Source organism: Macaca fascicularis, chromosome 10 (genome assembly GCF_037993035.2).
Source record: "Macaca fascicularis isolate 582-1 chromosome 10, T2T-MFA8v1.1".
Classification (NCBI taxonomy): Eukaryota; Metazoa; Chordata; class Mammalia; order Primates; family Cercopithecidae; genus Macaca; species Macaca fascicularis.
The window spans coordinates 57,495,425-57,508,070 of record NC_088384.1 but is presented as its reverse complement, the minus strand read 5'-3'; the positions used below and the strand labels follow the sequence as shown (position 1 = coordinate 57,508,070).

At 46.2% G+C, this 12,646-nt stretch overlaps 1 protein-coding gene across 1 annotated transcript in view; it reads left to right on the top strand.

Annotated features, from left to right (window-relative positions):
• Positions 1–2,248: 2,248 nt before the first annotated feature.
• LOC135965580 (uncharacterized) overlaps positions 2,249–12,646 on the top strand; it is a 34,128-nt gene continuing 23,730 nt past the window's right edge. Inside the window, exon 1 of the mRNA XM_074004577.1 lies at positions 2,249–2,374. The gene's annotated coding sequence lies outside the window, so the exon portion shown is untranslated. The remainder of the gene's footprint in view (positions 2,375–12,646) is intronic.

The window sequence follows — 12,646 nt, the reverse complement described above, 5'->3', positions numbered from 1 at the left end:
AGGGTAGGGCAGGGCAATGACACAGCCGGGTCAGTACTAGGACAGGGCAGAACAGGGCAAGCTGATGGTAGGGGCAGGGCAAGGACAGGCCAAGGCAGAGCCAGGTCACTCCAGGGCCAGGACACCTCCAAGTCCATTTCAGGCCCAGGGCTATGAAGGACAAAGGCCAGGGCCAGGGTCAGGGCCAGGTCTGGGCTAGGGCCAGGTCCAGAGCAGTGGCAGGGCAAAACCAGGCCCATTGCCAATGCAACAGCCCACCCTACAAGGCTTCTACCACCTAGCCACTGCCGCAGCCCGGCCATCGCTGTAAGCCTCACCCCCAACCCTGGCTGCAGCCGCCTGACCTCCTAGCGTGGTCACTCTCCTACCGTTCCAGCACGCTGCAGTCTCCGTCACTGCCACCCACCCTCAGCGAGGCAAGCCGTGGTGTCTCAGGCTCCAGGTGTCTCCTCCTCCTCCTGGCACAGAGCAGCTGGGCGGGCAAAGCCACAAAAGCCTAGAGAAAGATGCGAGGGGTGGTAGCATTAAGAGCCTCAACTTAACACCCTTCCCTGGCCCTGCCGCTGCCCTGGCCCTTCCCATCTTCAGGCCTTACCAAAGCCCTACCCTGGTCCTGACCCTGCCCTGGCCTGGTCCTGACCCTGTCCCCCTACCCCAGAGAAGTGGAAGGGCAGAGCCAGGGAAGGGCTGGGGCAAATAAGGGACAGGACACATCCAAATCCAAGAAAACGCCAGGGCCATGACAGAGCCAGGGCGAGTCCTTGGCAGGGCCACGTTCCAGGCCAGGGCCAGGAAAGGGTCAAGGCAGGGTCACTGTATGGCCACGGTTCAGGTCAAAGCCAGAGCAGTGGCAGGGTCAGGCCTGCATAAGGGCAGGACCAGGGCCAGGGCTGTGCCAGGATAGAACAAGCGCAGAGCAAGGCAGGACCAGAGCCAGGCATTAGAGAGAGTAGGGCAAATGCCAAGGCAAGGCCAGGGCAGTGCCAGGGCTGAGGCAAGGTCAGGGAAGGTCCAGGGCTGACTCAGTGCTAGAACCAAGACAAGAGCAAAGGCCGGGGCAGATCTAGGGCACAAGCAAGGCAGGCTAGGGCAGGGCAATAGCAAGACCAGACAACGGCAGGGCCAGCCCAGGATAGAACAGGGTACAGGCAGGGCAGGGCCAGGGCCAGGGCCAGGACCAGGAAAGGGCAATGTCAGGAACACGGCCATAGCCAACTTAGCTAGAGCCAGGACAGAGACAGGGTCTGGGGTGGGGCCAGAATAGCATGCCAGGATAGGGCCAGGGCAAATTAGGGCCAGGACAGGGTCAGGAGGAGGTCTGGGCCAGGGTATGGCCTTAAGTAGCCAAGAGCCAGGTCCAGGGTCCATGCCAGTGCCAGCGCCGGCCCAGGGCAGGGGCAGGGCCATGGCCAGGTCTGGGACAAGGCTGGGGCAGGGTCAAGTTCTCGCTCAGGGTAAGCACAAGACCAGGGCAGAGCCAGGGAAGGGGCAGGGCCATGGTAGGGCCAGGAGAGGGACGGGCGAAGGCAGAGCAAGATTAAACCAGGGACAGGATCCCTTCAAATCCACTTCAGGGCCAGGGTCTTGCCCTGAAGTGGCACTGATGCATAATTAGATATATGGGGGAAAATTAGAAACTGAAATGCAAATGTAAATTTTTAGTATACTCAGTGATGTAGCTGAAACCTTAAATTATTTGGTAAAAGACTATATTTTTAATAAATTTAATGGGAAAATAAAATATTGGAAAATTTAAAAATAAGTATATATTCACAGTGTATACCTGGAGAAAAACCATTGAGAGATCTAAATGCAAATGATAAAACCACAAAATCCGTAGGAAAATCTCTCAGAGATCAAAAGGACTACATAGCAAAAAAAAAAAGAAAAGAAAAGAAAAAAAGATGTAACAATAATCAAAAGACCGTGGGAAAATTATTTACCTATATCATAGAAATGGACAAATATTCTTATTGTATGTACAGGGCTACATAAATAAAAGAAATCGCTGGTTCTGAAAGGATCCCTCCGCGTCCAAAAGACCACAGGGTCGCGGTCAGGGGAGTTCTTCCAAGGATTCCGGGTCGCGCAGTCCCCTGTGGACGGCTTTGACCAACATTCTGGGGCGTGTACCTGGACGACTCGCCGAGGACTCTGGGGAGTGTAGTCCACTGCCGGGATGCGAAGCGGAGGGTCGCAGAGCCACGGGTCGCGCCGAGGATTCTGGGTAGCGTAATCCCGGCCGCGCAGAGGCTTCTGCGTAGCGTAGCCCGGGCGGCGCCGAGCGGTCCAGATCCCTGGGCGTCACCGAGCTGGGAGGTGGGTAGTCCACCGTCGGTGACCTCACCTCCTCCGTTCGCCGTCAGCCGCCTTGGTGAGTCGCGCTCCTGCGGGTCCCTCTCTCCAGCCCGCCCTTCCTGCGCAGGAAGAAGGGCCGGGAAGGCCTGGGACGCCAGGGCGCTGCTGGGGTCGTAGCGCGCCCTCCCTCAGGCCCGGCGTCTCCATGTTCTGGGGAGGGGCGGAGACCCAGGCCGCGCCTTGGAGTGGGCTGTGGTGCTGCGGCTCGCCGAGCGCCCCGGGTCTGGGCCGCTACTCAGTCTCCGTCCCCGGTTGCGTGTAGTGGTTAGGCGGTTAGGCAGCCAGGATTTCACAGGGGCGCCGAGCAACCCAGGTCTCCGTGTGCCAGGGTCGCCGCTCCTCGAGTGGGGACGGGCCAGCGGCCTAGGTAGCTGCCACGGGGGTCGTTTGGCTGGAGGTGGTGGGGGACTCGGCCACAGACTGGGTCCACCGGTTGGGTGGGGCTTACAGCCCAGAGACTGATGGACTAGGTCCGACTCGGGTTCCCTCCGACTCTTGATGCTCCAGACTTTGTTGTGGGAGGCGGGACCGGGGAGGACTTCGCCCGCGTGTTTTGGGGAAGGGTCGCTGCTTTGGGTTGGGGGCAGCCCGCCTTGGGACTATCTTCCTTGGGTGGGAGGGTAGGCCGGGACCAGATGTCCTGGCACGGGCACTTCTAGACGTGTGTGGGGGGCTCTGCGTGGGGCAGCGTCCGCGGGAGGTGAGGTAGCTGTGGGGACCCAGGTGGCCTCTTCCCTGGAGCCCTGCTAATGATGGCAAAATATATTTAAAGAGGTTTATTCTGAGTCAGTGTGAGTGACTGTGGCCCAGGTTATTCAGTCTCAAGAGGTCCTGAGAAAGTGCCCGAGGTGGTCGGCTTGCAGGTTAATCTTATACAATCCAGGGAGACAGGAATTTCAGGTAAAATCATAAATCAGCCTGAGCACTGTGGGAGGTCAGGAGTTCCAGAGCAGCCTGGGTGGCACAGCGAGACACCCTGTCTCTACGTGAAATTAGAAAAAAAAAAAAATTAGCAGAGCGTAGTGTCCCATGCCTGTGGTCTCAGCTACTTCGGTGGCCCAGTCAGTTGAGTCCGGGAGGTGGAGGCTGTAACGAGCTATGTTGGCTGCACTGCATGCCAGCCTGGGCAACACAGCGAGATCCTGCCTCAGAAAATCATAAATCAATGTGAGAAAGATACACATGGGTTCCTCCCAAAAATCCAGTATCTCCAAACGGGTTTACACCTCATGGGGGCACTTAGGTATTCTTTAGTGGACAATTGGTTGAGAGACTTAAGCTGTTGCCTAAAGACTGGAATCAGAAGTATGCCAGAGTTAAGGGGATTGCATAGATCAAAGTTCTTGTTATGTAGATGAAGCCTCTTAGTTGGCAGCACACAGAATAGATGGTAAATGTATGTTTTCAGTTATTTTTGTTTCTTTGTTTGTTTTTGTTTTTTTGAGAGAGAGTCTTGCTCTGTCGCCCAGGCTAGAGTGCAGTGGCGTGATCTCAGCTCACTGCCACTACCACCTCCCCGGTTTGAGCAGTTCTCCTGCCTCAGCCTCCTGAGTAGCTGGGACTACAGATGCCCACCACCACGCCTGGCTGATTTTTGTATTTTTAGTAGAGATGGGGTTTCACCATGTTGCTCAAGCTGGTCTTGACCTCGTGACCTCAGGTGATCCACCTGCCTCGGCCTCCCAGAGTGCTGGGATTGCAGGTGTGAGCCACCATGCGTCAAACTGGCTGTCTCTTCCAGCCTAGGAAAGGCTTAGAACGAAGGAGATCTGGCTACATTAGTGGAGATTTGCTACAGATGCAAATTTTCCCACTAAAGGCAGCTTTGCGGGGCTATCCATTTCAGTATGTTGCGCCTGTGGCAGCCACTTCAAAACTTGTCAAAGAAGTATATTTTGGGCTAAAATAAATTCCTTCAGCATCTGCTGTCATGTGATGCTGTACCAGAGTCAGGTTGGAAAGTGAGCCACATTATATAAGAGTAATAAAACTCATCTGATTAGATTTTATGGTTTCTAGGACAGGACTCCCCAAGCCCCATATATACACATTTGGGCAAGGGAAAAAAGGTGAGTTTCATCCTCACCAGGTTGGTAGGGCTTCCTTGGTTAGTGGAGTGGGAGTAACAGCAACCATTGGGCCCAGCAGTTTTTTTAAATGCCTCTGGGGCTGTGGACTGGCCAAATAACTGATTTTAATCATTTCATTATGGAAAAATTGTAAGCAGAACCCCATGGTAGAGAGACCCATCAGTCAAGATATACCTCATGACCTTGCAAGCTAATCTAGCTTGACCCAGATCCCCTCCTAACCTGTGCAGATTCATTGAGAAATGTCAGAGCCCTGCCTACTGGTTAAGACATAACCCTTTACAGTGAGAACTGAAACCCAGGCTCTATCACTTTCTTGGCTGTGTTGCTTTGAGAAAGGTATTTAAATGTTTTGTGCCTGTTTCATCATCTGAAATTGGTGGGTAATAGTCACTTCATAGAACATTTGTGAAGATTGAATGCAGAAAAATTTGTGCCATGCCTGGAACCGTCCCTGGCATATATTAAATTCTCAATGTGTTAAATATTATAATGAATATCAACACTTCCTTATTCTGGAAGCACCGACAGGATAAGCTGTGTTTAGTGTAAGCATCGTTTCAGGACAGGCTCTGTTGTGATGCCCACACTCGGAATCTGTTCCTGGGAACCTGCCTACAATGGTTTTCTTCTCTGGAAGACTTTGGGTCCTTTTTTTTAACAAGAAGAGGCTCTACCCTGGTACTGAGGATTTCCAAGGCCACCTTTGAGGATCACAGAGCTAATTTTAGAACTATTGTAGTCCCCAGCTCCTCTTCCTCTACTCCCATGTTACCCATGAGAGGACTGCCTGCAGGGTAAGGGAGGACAGCCCAACCCCAGGTGGGGACTTCTTATGTATTGCCTTCCTGCAGTGCCTTCTCTGCCCTAAACCATCATGGGTTTCCTTTGCTAATGTCTGACATCTTGTGCCCTACACTGTCCCGTCTGAGGCTCAGAACCTCTCAGCTGGTTCTCCTCGTGGGGAAGGTTCCCCAGATCTGATGCCCTCATTCAGGGCACTTCCATCATTGTCCCTACATTTCTTCTCTCAGTGCTTTATTCAGGCTGCTGCATTCATGGTGCAGACCAGGTCTTGTAAAAAATTATTCTGTCAGCATGTGCTGAGCCATTGTCCTGTCCCAGGGACAGGGCTTTATAGTCATTGCCATATTCATCTCTTCAACCAGTATGGAAGTTAAGAATTGGAATCCCCATTTCCCAGACTAAGAAGTAGTGTGTTAATCAGTTGAAATAATTTTCACGACTGAGCATGGTGGCTCACACCTGTAATCCCAGCACTTTGGGATGCTAAGGTCGGCAGGTCACCTGAGCTCAGGAGTTCGAGACCTGCCTGGCCAACATGGTGAAACCTCGTCTCTACTAAAAATACAGAAATTAGCCAGGCATGGTGGCTCACGCCAGTAATCCCAACTACTCTGGAGGCTGAAGCAAGAGAATTGCTTGAATCCAGGAGATGGAGGTTGCAGTGAGCAGAGAACATGCCACTGCACTACAGCCTGGGGGACACTGAGACTCTGTCTCAAAAAATAATAATTTTTACTTTATGTAACATATCTGGGATCAAGTGGACTGGGTTGTGGAGAAAGCTGGGATTTTGGGGGTTTCTGTTAAGAATTAGCTTCACTGAGGTATAATTGAGACAAAATTTCTCACATTTTAAGTTCTAGTTAATGAGTTTTAAGAAATGTATATAGTGAAGTCTTGATCTTCAAATCAACATATGAACATTTTTCATCCCCAAAAATGTAGGAGCTGTTTTTTAATCTTAGGAAAATTTTAATGAAATGTATGTGGAGGAGCTAAATGTTTCAAGTTTGCCTTATGTTCATATCTAATTTATTGGTAACTAATTTAAACCACTTTCTTCTGGCTCTCAGTTTCTGTTCCTACTGGATATTAAGTCCCACAGATGTCAACAGATGGCAGGAGTGAGATCAAACAGTTTGCAGTGTTCTCCACTCACACCCTGGAAATGAAGGTTTCCTCTGTTTTTCCTCTCCAAATTATCTTGGAAGGGATATTCAATTTTTTTTTTCAAATTTACAATGAAAAATATTGAAGAAGGAACTAAAGTAGAGAGAATATATAACAAATCTCTCTGTTCCCTACTTGCACCTTAACACTTTGCTCTTCTTACTTCATCCAACCCCCTCCCCACCCCACGCTTTCTGTTTTCAGGATAGAGCATCTTGAAGCCAATCCAAGACACCATTTTATCTGTAAATTTACTGCAGCTGCTTCTCTGAGGACTATTTTTGTTGTTATTGTTTTGCTTTTTAACATAACTAGAGTACCAGAATCACACTCAACAAAATTAGCAATTTATTAATTTCACCCATTACCCAGTTTATGCGGAAATTGTCCAGGTCTCAAAAATTTCTCCTCACAATTCAGATTTCACACTCAGGTTCATTAAGATGGGAAGCATGAGAGAAGAAACATCTAGAAACCAGCTCAGTAGTGCCCCCTGTCTGTTTTACTTCTCTCTTTGTGATCTAGGTAAAGGAAGTTTCCCTACCTTGGCAAACTACCCATCTGCTTGCTTAGGTGCTGAGGCTTGTTCATGCTTTCCTTGTCATGGCTTTTTCCTCCGCTTCCTCCTTCTGCCTGCCAGGCTCATCTCCTAATTCTACTTCTCCACTGTCTTTTGCCTCTCTGCCCATGAGGACAAATAATGATCACAGCCACTTACCTAATTGCCTGGCCCTAGTTCTGGTCCCAACTATAATCAGAAATGTGGATTCTGAAATGGCAGTGAGGAGCTATGTGGACTATATCTCCAGTAAAACACCGTAACTTGTAATTTAGAAAACCAAAAACAACCATTTAAACTACACAGAATTTGTCTTAAGACCACTCAGGAATTTAGAGAAACATTTATTCAGAAAAATCAACCGAGCCTTTCTGAGAACAGTGAGAGTCTGTAACATTTGACACACAAACTGCTACCCTCCCCACCCCCATTTTGGTCCGCTCTGAGAGAAACTCCACTATGGGCTGTGAAAATGACAAGATGGAACCCTCTCCCTCTCCAGTTCTCAGTCTATTGTGACAGTTTATCCCTGAGAGAGGCATGATGCCACTATTCTTAACTTCTCTCCCCCCGCCAGTCCTGTGTTCCTGAAGCTGGTTTCATGTAAGCGTAGTTGTGAAGTGTGGGTAGGGACCTCCTTGAATTTATTCTTGGAGTTTGTTGAGTGTGCTGGCCTTGTAGATTCATGTCTGTCTTCAAATTTTGAAGTGTTGGCCATTATTTCTTCAGTAATCTATCAGCATCTTCTCCTAGACACCCATATATATGTCCAGTTAATGGTGCCTTATAACTCTCTTGGCTCTGTTTACTTTATGTCATTGTTTTCTCTTCCTGCTTCTCTGTCTCTGTAATTTCTTCCCTGTATGTTTACTGATTATTTTTTTTTGCCTGCTCATCTGCTGTTAAACCCCTCTACTGAATTTTTCAGTTACTATGTTTTCAGGTCCAGAATTTTCGTTTGCTTCCTTTTTGTAATCTCTGTTGATATTTTTATTTTGTTCATATATATTTTCCTGATTTCCTTTTCTCTATATGTGTTTACATGAGTTTTTGAGAATATTTTAGACAGTCTAAAATCTGTCTAGTATGCCTGAAGCTTATGTTTCTCCAGGGAAGGTTTGCATCACTTTATTTTCTTCCACTATTGGTCCATGTTTTCTGAGTTGTTTTTGTTGTTGTTGTTGTTGTTGTTAGAAATTAGGCATTGTGGGAAAAAACAACCTCCTTTTCCAATTTTTGCAGACTGACTCTTTTCCAGGGAGGATTTTTGCTATTACCTTGGCATTGGTTCTAAGCTTTGGGATCAGTCTGAGGAGAAGGTTTAAGATTTTCTCAGGCCTTTTTTGAGCATGGATCTTACCTTTGCTTGTGGCTTTTTCCATTTGCTCATAGGCAACTGCTTTTAAATACTTATTTGTCCCAAGAGTCTCTCCTCTGGGCCCTTGATGGTCTGTTGCATGTCTCTACCCATAATATCTTGCCCCAGGCATCTGCTTTTCAGTCTGTCTGCATCTTTGCCAAGCATGATCCAGTGCTTTTCCTCCCTAAGGTGTGAGATCCTCAAAACAGAGAGAGCAGTCCCTCAGGCAGCCTCCAACAGCTTAGAACCTTGTAAGAAAGGTCTACTCTGCTTTCTCGGATTTGAGGGAAGGAAGTGGAAACTGGGATGCTGCTTTAGAAGCTCTGTTGTATTCTGCACCTGTAATTTTTTGCCCCAGGGATCTATAGGCAAGTTCACCATGAGATTTTTCCGTTAGGCAGCACTTGGACAGGATAGAACACTGGGAATAAGGAGTATTGGGTTGCAAATATGACTGTCTCCTGTTTTGTTTTTGTTGTTGTTGTTGTTGTTGTTGTTGTTGTTTTCCTGAGACTGTGTCTTGCTCTGTTGCCCAGGCTGGAGTGACAAAGCTCATTGCAGCCTCAACCTCTTGGGCTCAAGCCAGGAGTAGCTAGGACTACAGGCACGTGCCACCACACATGGCTAATATTTATATTTTTTGTAGAGACAAGCCTTTGCCATGTTGCCCAGGCTGGTCTTGAACTCCTGGGATCAAGCGATCCACATGCATCAGCCTCCCAAAGTGCTGGGATTACAGGAAAGCCACTGTGCCCAGCCAACTGCCTCCTGTTTCTAATGTGGCTTTTTCTTGATTGGGCAGTTTCTTGAATACTGGGGACTTTTGAGTATTTTCAAATGAAGTTTGTTCCTATAAGATTATTTTAGGCAATTTTTTGGTAAGCATAGAATTAGCAATATGATTAATGCTTTTTCTGTAAACTAGTATTATGAAAAATCTCAAATGGGTAGCAAAATTGGGAGAATGGTAATATGAATCCCCATGTTGCCTTCATCCAGATTCGATAAATTTTAAAACCATAGATAGTTTTGTTAGATTTATCCCTTCCCCCTGTTTATGTGCCAAAGTATTTTAAACAAATCCAGATGTCTTGTTATTTTACCCATATATATTTGGTCTCTGAGAGGATTTTTAATCAATGTTGAGGTGTAACTTGGGTACCATAAGAAGCACTGCTTTTAACTGTATACTTTAATGAGTTTTGACACAGGTCACTTATCACCTCAATCAAGATACAGAACATTTCAACAGAGTTCTCATGTGCCCTTATATGTAATTACTCTAGAGGAAAATAGTCAAGAATTCTCACCAAAATATGGACAAGTAGCATCCAGCAATGCATGAAAAGGATGATATATTCTAGCCAAATGGAGTTTGTGCCTAAAAAACCAACGATAGGGTGAACATAGAGTAAGCTACCTGTGGAGATATTTAACTTTTTTTTTTTTTTTTTTTTTTTGAGACGGAGTCTTGCTCTGTCCCCAGGCTGGAGTGCGGTGGCGTGATCTCCGCTCACTGCAAGCTCCGCCTCGTGGGTTCACACCATTCTCCTGCCCCAGACTCCCGAGTAGCTGGGTCTACAGGCACCTGCCACCATGCCCTGCTAATTTTTTTTTTTTTTCTTTGAGACTGAGTCTCTGTCGCCCAGGCTGGAGTGCAGTGGCACAATCTCTGCTGACTGCAAGCTCCGCCTCCCAGGTTCACACCATTCTCCTGCCTTAGCCTCCTGAGTAGCTGGGACTACAGGCGCCCTCCACCACTCCCGGCTATTTTTTTTTTTTTTTTTTTGAGACAGAGTCTCGCTCTGTCACCCAGGCTGGAGTGCAGTGGCGCGATCTCCGCTCACTGCAAGCTCCGCCTGCTCCTGGGTTCACGCCGTTCTCCTGCCTCAGTCTCCCTAAAAGCTGGGACTACAGGTGCCTGCCACCACGCCCAGCTAATTTTTTTGTATTTTTAGTAGAGAGGGGGTTTCACCGTGTTAGCCAGGATGGTCAGGATGGTGACCTCATGATCCACCCGCCTCCGCCTCCCAAAGTTCTAGGATTATAGGCGTGAGCCACCGACCGCACTGAGCCCGGCGGAGATATTTTACCTTTTATCTGTGGTTCTCAGCTCAGGAAGGAAAGGAAAGGCAGCTTCTTGCATGAATCAGCTTTCAGCTTAATATTTTTCTTTTGGCAGAGTGGTTTGAGTTCCCACGTTTTTATTTTCCTTTCACTGCTTTCAGGGAGCAAAAGAGAAAAACCTACACGAGTATCTTAATGCAGAAAAATATTTGATAACATTTCACACCTATTCAGGGTAAAAATTCTCAGCAGATGAGGAATAGAAAGAATTTCCCTTAATAAAACAAAGGTTATGTGTGACAGCCTGGCTGCAATCATCATATTTAATGGTGAAGTGTGTTCACACTAAGATCAGGAACAAGCATTAATGTTGATTCTCATCACTCTTTAGCATTATCTTAGAATATCAAGGTAATTTGTTAAGGTATTAAAAAGGAATAAAAGGCATAAACGTTGAAATAGAACAAGAAAAACTTTTTATTCACAGATGTGAGTGTGTACATGGAAGAATCTGTAGTTAAACAACTAGATACTAGTAACACACAGTTTAGGAACTTGAGAAAATAAGGTCAGTATTTTTAAAGAGCACTTGTATTTCTGTAACCTAGCAGCAAACAGTTAAAAAATGAAATACATATTTATACTACCACCAAAAACAAAATGTTTAAACTTCTAAGACTGAATGTAGGAGAATATCTTTGTGACTTTGGAATAGGTAAAGATAGCACAGATGAGACATGCAAGGATGTAAACTATTTAAGTGTACAGAAACAACAAAAATAAATGTTATAAATCGCCTTTCAACTGCCATCAGAAGAAGAAATTTCACTGCTTTTCTTCTCTAACTGCGTGTAAACCAAAAAGTATCAGAATCAAGTACCAATTTAGATGTTTTTATTATTATTATTATACTTTAAGTTCTAGTGTACATGTGCATAATGTGCAGTTTTGTTACATATGTATACTGGTGCCATGTTGGTGTGCTGTACCCATCAACTCGTCATTTACATCAGGTATAACTCCCAATGCAATCCCTCCCCCCTCCCCATAATAGGCCCCTGTGTGTGATGTTCCCCTTCCCGAGTCCAAGTGATCTCATTGTTCAGTTCCCACCTATGAGTGAGAACATGCGGTGTTTGCTTTTCTGTTCTTGCAATAGTTTGCTGAGAATAATGGTTTCCAGCTGCATCCATGTCCCTACAAAGGACATGAACTCATCCTTTTTTATGGCTGCATAGTATTCCATGGTGTATATGTGCCACATTTTCTTCATCCAGTCTGTCACTGATGGACATTTGGGTTGATTCCAAGTCTTTGCTATTGTGAATAGTGCCACAATGAACATACGTGTGCATGTGTCTTTATAGCAGCATGATTTATAATCCTTTGGGTATATACCCAGTAATGAGATGGCTGGGTCATATGGTACTTCTAGTTCTAGAACCTTGAGGAATCACCATACTGTTTTCCATAATGGTTGAACTAGTTTACAATCCCACCAACAGTGTAAAAGTGTTCCTATTTCTCCACATCCTCTCCAGCACCTGTTGTTTCCTGACTTTTTAATGATTGCCATTCTAACTGGTGTGAGATGGTATCTCATTGTGGTTTTCATTTGCATTTCTCTGATGACCAGTGATGATGAGCATTTTTTCATGTGTCTGTTGGCTGTATGAATGTCTTCTTTTGAGAAATGTCTGTTCATATCCCTTGCCCACTTTTTGATGGGGTTGTTTGGTTTTTTCTTGTAAATTTGTTTGAGTTCTTTGTAGGTTCTGGATATTAGCCCTTTGACAGATGAGTAGATTACAAAAATGTTCTCCCATTCTGTAGGTTGCCTGTTCACTCTGATGGTAGCTTATTTTGCTGTGCAGAAGCTCTTTAGTTTAATATAGATCCCATTTGTCAATTTTGGCTTTTGTTGCCGTTGCTTTTGGTGTTTTAGACATGAAGTCCTTGCCCATGCCTATGTCCTGAATGGTACTACGTAGGTTTTCTTCTAGGGTTTTTATGGTATTAGGTCTAACATTTAAGTCTCTAATCCATTTTGAATTAATTTCGTATAAGGAGTAAGGAAAGGATCCAGTTTCAGCTTTCTACTTATGGCTAGCCAATTTTCCCAGCACTGTTTATTAAATAGGGAATCCTTTCCCCATTTCTTGTTTTTCTCGGGTTTGTCAAAGATCAGAGGGCTGTAGATGTGTGGTATTATTTCTGAGGACTCTGTTGTGTTCA